Below are 10,000 nucleotides of genomic sequence, written 5' to 3'. Positions count from 1 at the left end.
TTATGCTCTCTCTCTCTCCTCCACCTCCTCCTCCTCCTCTTTCTTCTCTCTCCTTCTACCACCCTATTTAAGTAGATATTACCTAGTCCCCGTTTCAAAGCTATCATAGAAATCTTTCATATTTCATATTCCCCTCACCCCCACCTCCTGACCACCCTCTCTCATAGTTGTCTTTTACTTTTTAATCTTCATCAACTTCAACCTAATACATTAAATATTAATTTACAGTGAGGGGAATTTTCCAGACAGGAGAAAGAGTTTGATTGCACGCTGCCTGATTTGTTTCTTGGCAAACAGAAAATCAATCTATTCAAGGATAAGTTCTAAATCCTCCTACCGACACATTTACAAAGCTTTGAAACTCTATAGATTGGTGGTAAGAGGCTGTATTGATATACAATAGCCATTCATAAGGTTTGCAGGAGAGCATATATAAATGAACTAGTGCTCAAATCAAACATTATGTCAAAAAATTTACTATGGTAAGGTTGGTCCCTATAATAATCTTAAGCCTTGGGGATTTAAGAGTATGAATCAGATCTTCCCTATGCCTGTCTAATGTATGTACATGTACATCTCTAGAGATGGCTAAACCATCATCTCTGTATAGGCCAAAGTGTGATTAAAGGTCCCAGGCACAGGTAGGATGCTTATGTAAGGTTTACAGTCAGTTCTTGGCAAACAGTCAAAGCAACACAGAGGCTGTGGTCTCTGAAGCAGAAGTGTTGCCCATAAACAATGGAAACACACAGAAATATGTTGGGGTAATAAAGGGGCCCCTATAAGGCTATGCTAAATAATCACAGATACTCTTTTTGAATCCAAGAGAGGTGTAATGTTACAATTTTAGCTAGCTATATATGGTGATTAAATGAGGAAAGACTGCTGTACAAATCAGCTGGAAACTGCTGGATTGGCCTTGACTACATCTGAATAGAAATAAGTGCTACAAGCTTTGCTTGGCAGAAATTATTCTAAAAGAATTCTCCCAGTCTAGTGCTTTTTTGAACTTAAAAGCAAAACATTTAGATGCTGCCCTGATGAACAAAACTTTGTTTTAAGAACATGGTCATCCTCATTTTCAGACCAAGGAATGACAGATATGTACACATGCACACAGCTGGCAATCTTCAGCCATGGTTGACAGCATTTCATGAGAGATAATTCTTCTTTCCCTCCCAGAAATTGATATAAATTTTCACTACATTTTGTTTGCTTTTTTTACCAGCCCTGAGCCAACAAAGACCATGTATACCTCCATCATTAAAGAAACTATAGACTTCCATCCAGCATGTCTGAAGAGTTGTCAATATTGCCAAGTGTAATAGTTAACAGAAACTGCTGGTAGCATTCTGAACAGTTATATACCATAGCAAGTAATAATATATAAATATAACCACTCTATTTCACTTTTCGAGTGCACTTTTTTCTGATTTATAGACAACAAACTAGTTATATATATATACTAGCAGTATCGCCCGGCATTGCTCGGGTTTGTAAGGGAAATAACTATATAAGCATTTTTAGAGAGTTACTTCCCTTATAAATTCGGGCTTTCTTAGCCATTTTTGTTTTGGTGTCTTCAAGCCATGAAGTCGTTGTTCTAAAAGAACGCTGGTTTCCTTCACAATGCATTACGACGTTGATTTCTTTACACTCCCTTCCCCACAGCTTCACGAGGGAGGGAAGGGGGAGAAGCAAACAGGTGCAGCTGTGAGCGTGGACGCCAACTCCGCCGCCATCGACATACGATGCATTTTATGCATTAAAATGGAATAAAAAATTATGTTAAATTATTTTTAAAATCGTAGACTCATTGTTGACGCGCGCTAATAGTCAGACGGGCTTGATATGAATCACGACTATAAGATACCCGAATTTGGTTAAACTGCACCGCAAAATGTGGGAGGAGTTAGGAATCTAAATCGAAGGGGACAGACACTCACACAACTAGAGTTTTATATATATAGATATATATATAATACAAGAAAATAAATATATTTTATGTTTTATAAAAGATACACAGATTTTGCCAAATTAACTGCCAGGACTGCATAGTTGCTTGTTAAAATATTGTGTAGTCTTATCAATCTGGATAATAATAATAATAATAATAATAATAATAATAATAATAATAATAATAATAATAATAAATAATAATGCCAATGGCAAGAATAGCAGCTACAGTCATAAATTCTGTCATAAATCAAAGTGAGAGAGGCTTTTGGTCAGATAATTGTCAACTTTATGGTATCAGCTTCAATTTGCTCTCTAGCAAACAAACAAAGGGTCTGTTGATAGGAATTTCCATAGTCAGTGGTGAGCAAGTACATCTCCTACCTGCACTCTACTACTTGCACACATTAACATCCCATATATCATACCCACATACTCATGCACATTATGCCAAGCATAAGTATTCACAAACATATTTATGCATATACCCACACCTATACACATACACATATAGAGATATATACATGTACATACATATATGTTCACCAAAGCCTCTCAGCATGCATATTGATACATACACACCCGACCAAATAACTCTACATTATCATATTAAACCGCAGTCACACTCTAAAGTTACATTGCTCTTCCATCTGTGTATGTGCTTACCAGTTGTCACATGTCAGTGCATAAGTTTGCAGGTATTTACCAACAAAAAAGCATTCCGCAGAATATTGTATTATTACATGCAATCTGATTAATCATTCCAGGCACTGTACATATTTGATCCGGTGGTGTTCAGGCCAATGGGCGCAGCTCATAATTCCATATCATATATCCTATTGTTCCTTGTACTGCTATAATCTGATACTCCATAAAATGTTGTTAATAGAAGCAGAGTCAAGGTATATATACACAGATGAATGGAGTGAGAAACAGACTCATGTATGAATATACAGAGAGGGGTTCTCAGCTATAGGGTATTACAAAATCGTATTACATGTATGAGAATCATGAGAATCCCATGTCTAGGCCTTTGTGTTAACCATATGGCCAGTAGCATACTAGTTTACCTCCCTTCAGATATTCCCTGACCTAGTAATTTCAAAAGGTTCTACTATTTCTGTGTATTTTGCTACATTTATTAAGGTGTTTACTACCAGCTAATATAATCTCCAATCCTTCCTTAGTACATAATCCACAAGGAAGCCTACTTCCTCAGTAAAGTATAGTGTGTCCTAACCAGTTCAATCTACAGCCAACCTTAGAATCATCCAAGTTATAAATCTACAAAACTAGTGAAGCAGCTGCATATATCTATATACACAGCTGCACACAGCTGCATAGAATACATTGTTTCACAGAGTTAACTGTGCTGCCTAGCACTTAACACCATTCATCGTATTTTTTTATAAACACTGAGGAGGTAATTCATAAGATTATATAACGTTTCAACAAGTATAATTATATAAATATAACCTGTTTTCTGTATTAAATATGTTCACTGATCTCTCTCTCAACAACACTCCGCATGTAATAGTCCAATGGATTCAGATCTGGGGAATTAGGATGCCAAATGTTAGGGGTTATGTGATCATGAAAATTTTCAGCCATCCATTCCTGAGTTACTAGAGCCATGTGTGATACTGCAGAGACTTTCTGAAACACATATGGCCTTCCATTGCATACACTGTCTATCCAGGGCTTAAGAATTATTTCCAGGACATCGATGTAGATAAGAGAGTTAACTCTATGACCTTGTGGAAAGAAGTAAGGAAGCATCACATGTCCTTCATTTCTGAAAATCCCTAAAACGATGATAGTTGCAGGAAATTTTGTATGCATAACACTTGGAACTTCAGAACGGTCTGCACATAACCATCTGTCATTTCTTTTCTTAACATTTTGATTTTTGCTGAAGTTTTTCTCGTTTGAGAAAAACCAAATCAAATCTTCTTCTGCTGGATTTTTCAGTTATTTTAAGAGCCTTTTAGATCTGATGTAGTGATTTCCATTTGTTTTTTCAGACAAATTGACCTTTCCTTATCATATAAGACTTATATCTGATGTCTTTGTGAACAACATTTCTGACTATTCCTTCTGACACATGGAGATCTTTTGCAATTGATCTCATGGACTTTCTGGGATTGTAATCAATGGTCTGTCAAACTTGTTGGATAAACTCATGTGTTCTGATGTTTTCAGAGTGTTTAGAATGCTTTTTATGCTTTGATACTGGTGATACGTTTCCATCTTCAGTCTCTAGTTCCTTACAAACTTTGTAGACAAAAGATCTGGCAACTTTTAAAAATCAAGATATTTCTAAATCGCTATGCTCAGCCTTTATAACCACAATAACAGCATGCCTCTTCATTTCCTGAATAAGCTGAGGGTGTGCCATTATTATTTTCTGAAACAAAGATTATAAAGAGTCAACAAAAAATGCAGCAATGACACAAAATGATATGTCCTCAAATACCTCATGAACCCTGTATATCTGTTAAAATGAGATGTCAGTGTTCTTTTCATTTTTGCATAATTTATTCACTGCACCCTGTGTGTGTGTATATATATATATATATATACACATGTATGCACATATATATACATATATATATGCATACATATATATATATATATATTATATATATATATATATATATATATATATATATATATGCATACATACATATATATATATATATATATATTATATATATATATATATATATATATATATATATGTATGCACTTATATATAACTGTGTGTGGTGTGTGTGTGTATATATATATACATATTATAAAGTAAGAGCAGGAAAAATTACATCAAAACATCACAGAAAATATACATCCTTAATATAAATAATATTGTAGTAATAGATAAATATATAAAGTATGATTGTTTAAAAGGTTTGAGATATCTTACAATTGTTTCATGACTGTATTACCCTTCGAAATGAAATCCAAAACTAATAATCATTATTAGGTAATACATCCACTCATCAAAAAAAAAGGACGAATTTTCGTGTAGTCAATCAAATGAGAGAGATGTAGTAATCCATAATGGATTACTACAAAGGATTTTTCCATGGATTTATATTATCTTTTCAAAATTTTAAACCCAAGTTTGTACCAATGCACATCTATACCAATAACTTTTTTAAACAACATCTTTATCATACATTTTTAAATGACATCTTTCTCATTCGATTGACTACACAGAAATTCATCCTTTTCTTTGACGAGTGGATGTATTACCTAATAATGATTATCAGTTTTGGATTTCATTTCGAAGGGTAGTACATTCATGAAACAACTGTAAGATATCTCAAACCTTTTAAAATAATCATACTTTATGTATTTGTCTATTAATACAATATTGTTTATATTATGGTCGTATATCTTCTGTGATTTTTTGATGTAATTTTTCCTGCTCTTACTTTATAATATATAATCACTCTTATTAAATCTCTAAATACCTTAAGGTTTTAGACGTTTCCTTACCAAGAGCACTTATTCGAAATTCAGTATACTGTATTCTCATTGAATATATTCGATTAACTATATATATATATCTATATCTATCTATCTATATCTATCTATCTATCTATCTATCTATCTATCTATCTATCTATATATATATATATATATATATATATATATATATATATATATATATATATACTAGCTGGTGTACCCAGTAATTCCTGGAAGTAATGATGTTCTATTGAAATGCCTTATTATTCTGATATGAGAAAGCAATTTCATTATAACTGCCACAAAAGGTGTATTTTCCATCACAAAAATGTACAAAAACTGTCAGCTGGAGGAGGGAGAGATTCTTGGAGGTTGATGAGAGAGGTTTTCAGAGGTTGGCGAGAAAGATTGTCGGAGGTTGGCGAGAGGCAAAGACATTATTTTTGCTTAGCAAAGGCATCTGGGAAATGTATAATTGCTGTCATTCACAGAAAAACTATTGTTTTACCATGAGAAAAGCACTGTTGAAGTGTTAATTGAAATTTGGCAATCGAGGATCGAATCCATGCTATGTCTGCATGAAGCCACTACAAATTTGCCTTGGAATAAAAAATTAATCTACTGTGATGGAAAAAGTCAAACTGTAAAATGCAGAATTATCAGAGTAATGGGCATTCAAAAAAGTATGTATGTATAGAAATGTTTAATGTTTAAAACTCAAATTGAGGAAGTGCAATAATAATGTTTAGCAGTTCAAAACTGTAAGTAGTGAAATGCAGAATTAGGTTGGCTGTGAGAATCACATATTGATCACTTCGCTAAAATCTGCTGGGTTATTTCCCTTAGGTTGTTTAAATAAAATATTAGAAATATGTAGTAGATAGAAGGATCCATTAGAAGGGCCCTATTATCAATTTTTTTAACAATCTAAGTATGTCATGAGGTTTCCAGACATGGGTTCTACCCATGTGTCAAATAAAGTATAAAAGTGATATTGTCTGCAAAAATTAGAAATAGGACACACAAAAAATCAATATTCAAAGTAATCAAACACAAACTATGAAATGAGTTATTTCCCTTGAGTGTTTAAAAAATATTGTACAGGTGCTATGGGTTATTTCTCTTAAGTGTTTAAAAAAGTTATATGAGATAGATATAAAAGTCCCTTCCAGGGGCCATATTATCGATTGTTTCAACAATCTAAGTATGTCACAAAGTTTCCAGACATGAGTTCTACTCACGTGTTATGTTTCATTAAAATCAATAAAACGATGTTGGAGGAGTTAGCTAACAATGCCACAAACAAACACACACTGATTTTCCACATATATAGTAGATATATACTTCTCTCTATATAAACGGCAGTTTGTCTGTGTGTCTGTTAGCTTGTACCCTCACCCTGACCACGGCTTTCAACCGATTCTGATGAAACTTAACACACACATAGCCCAATGTCATAATTCAAAACTAACGCAGAGAAAATTTTGAAAAGTTCCCCCAGTTCTGAAAAAAATCGATAAATTCGACATGGGGTCGAGAATCAGAAACACAAACCACAGACTGTCTAGGGGACGCAACTCGACCGTTTTAACTCTCAAAAAAAAATTTACCATAATTTTTTTTCCATTTTTTTGGCTATAATTCTCTAAAAATGCTTTATAGTTATTTCCCTTACAAACCCGAGCAACGCCGGGCGATACTGCTAGTATATATATATAATGAGAGAGAGAGAGAGAGAGAGAGAGAGAGAGAGAGAGGGAGAAATAGACAGATAGAGAGGTAGGTAGGTAGGTAGGCAGACAGACAAATAGATAGATAGATAGATAGATAAAGACATACATAATAGATGCATAGAAAGATATATATATATACACACACACCACTGGCTGAATAAATTATCAGCTAAAATTTGGAATCCCAAACTAATTCTATTTACATGTTTGTGTATGTATGCATATTTATGTATGTGTGTATACAGGCATTGCACAGACACACGCATCCAATCAATATGATCTACAGAGATTTTCACATGCACACACACTCACACACACACACACACACACACACACACACACACACACATCACTGTTCACATTCCTTTCCCATTTTATCATGGGTGGAGCCAGGTTTTTGTTTGTGTTAGAGTAATTTGTTTTTCCAGCTGGATGCCCATCCTACTGCTAATCACACACCATGAATGACGATTAAAACTTGTTTTTCCAAGAAAAATTGAGACAAATAGATTGTAACCAGGGTACAAACACAATAACTATGGTAAAGTTTGAATTCCTGAGCACGTGTCAGTATTGCAACTTATTAAATTTTGTGTGTGTGTGTGAGTGTGAATGTGTATGCATGCATGTGTGTTTGTGTGTTAGTTTGTCTGGGTGTGCATGTGTTTATGTGTGCATATACATTGGTGTGTAATTAATTGTATGTGTGTGTTTGTGTGTGTGTGTCCTGCTTCCTCTTTTGACTGAAACAAGTAAAAGAGTATTTACATACATATATATATATATATATATATATAATATATATACTATTCTTTTATTTTTTCAGTCCTTTGACTATGGCCATACTAGAGTGCCACCTTGAGGGGTTTTAGTCAAACAAATCAATCCCTAGACTTATTCTTTGTAAGCCTAGTACTTATTTTATCAGTCTCTTTTGCCAAACTGCTAAGTTACGGGGATATAAACACCAACATCAGTTGTCCCTGGGTAGGGATAACACAGACGCAAACACACAAATATATACATATATCTATTCATACGATAGGTTTCTTTCAGTTTCTGTCTACCAAATCCACTCATGAGGCTTTGGTTGGTCCAAGGCTACAGAAGAAGATACTTGCTCAAGGTGTCACGCAGTGGGACTGAACCTGGAACCATGTGGTTGAGAAGCAAGCCACACATGTGTTGTATGTATATATAGGAGGAGACCCCCTTTGGTCATGAATGACCATGGGATTGCACCTAGAAAGTTACCCTCTGAGGCACAAGTCCAGTTAAGGTTGTTTGTGGAGGGCCAGCAGTTGCCCAAGCATACCACAACTCATTTCTACAGCTGAGTTAACTAGAGCAATATGAAATAAAGTGTCCATGCTCAAGAACACAACACGCAGCCCGGTCCAGGAATCGAACTCACAACCTCACAATCATAAACTTGACGCTCTAACCACTGAGCCATGCACCTTCACATGTGTGTGTATATATATATATATATATGTATATATATATAATGCTGCATTCATGTTGAAGGAGCATTCAAAATATTGCCAAAAAAAATACTACCTGGATTAACCTGGGATTATACTTAAGAACCTATACCCTCATGGAAGTATGGATCAACCTCCATACCATCTCTGGAGATGCTAACCTATCACTATAGATATCCCAGAAACAGCTGTAAGACATCCAATAATTAATTAATTACTTCGCTTTACACTAATTAGATATTCTAAATGACTTGAGATACTCGTCCTACCTTGGTTTTTGTTGTCCTTTTCCCTTTAAGATATATATATATATCTACATATATATGCACACACAAAAGCTAACATAGAAACTTAGAAACTCAACATAGCCTTTCAGCTAACAGAACCTATCAAGTCAACGAACCCATGCCAGCATGGAAAGTGGCTGTTAAACGATACTGATGATGATATACATTCATGCATACATTCATACATACATGCATACACACACACACATTTGCACACATGTATGTACATGTGTGTGTGTGTGTACATGTATGCTGAAAATTTTTCTCTATGTTGACTCTTTCCTGTAAACACATTGAATATTGTATACATTTTACTGCTGTAATGCTCACTCACATTTGTTTTTTTCTTTTTTTTTCTGCAATTTAAGTTTTCATTAATCATCAACTTCCTCTCCTTAAAGATTAAATCAACCTAAAAACCAAACATTATTCCTGGTGTGCATACATCACCCCACCACAAACATCCATAAGCTACTTAGTTCCATAGAGTGAGATAGCTTCACTTTCTGTCCCCTTATGAACCTTCACTAGTAGTTTTTCCCTTATCCTTCAATCTCTTCTTCGCACTGATTCCAGTTGTATACATTCAGTAAATGTAGACAAAGTAGTAATACTGATATATTTGTATGAAAATGTATTTACAAACATATATCCTATGTTTATTACTTCCTGGAGTCTGCCTTTTCATTCAGAAACAAAACACATCATTGCCAACAGAGTCACTAGTTCTCTAAACTTCAACTGTATATTCCAAGCCATACTTGTTATTTTATCACTCACTCCACCTTCGTTGTTAATCATGTAACAGGTACCAAAAGCTTATCTACTACACTACTACTTCCAACAAACCATCCAAGTAATTCAGACTTCAAAGCATTTGGTTCCCTGTCACTTTGCCAGAGATCTCATTCATGTTTTCACTACTCACTAATATGGTTCCCCCTTACTTATTTGGTGTGTATCTGTCAAAGTAACTTCTTTGTTGTTTAAGGGTTTTTGTGTCTACTGTTACTAACTTACCATTGTAATTATTTAATACAGTTATAAGACAGTGAGCTGGCAGAAT

At 34.4% G+C, this 10,000-nt stretch overlaps 1 protein-coding gene across 5 annotated transcripts in view; it reads left to right on the top strand.

The window, feature by feature from the left end:
- The window catches only part of LOC115210688 (thyroid receptor-interacting protein 11-like), a 680,082-nt gene that overhangs the window by 357,433 nt on the left and 312,649 nt on the right, over nt 1–10,000 (top strand). The gene's annotated exons all lie outside the window — the stretch shown is intronic.

Source organism: Octopus sinensis, linkage group LG4 (genome assembly GCF_006345805.1).
Source record: "Octopus sinensis linkage group LG4, ASM634580v1, whole genome shotgun sequence".
Lineage (NCBI taxonomy): Eukaryota > Metazoa > Mollusca > Cephalopoda > Octopoda > Octopodidae > Octopus > Octopus sinensis.
Note: the sequence above shows the minus strand (reverse complement) of the source record. Positions and strands in the feature narration are given on the sequence as shown.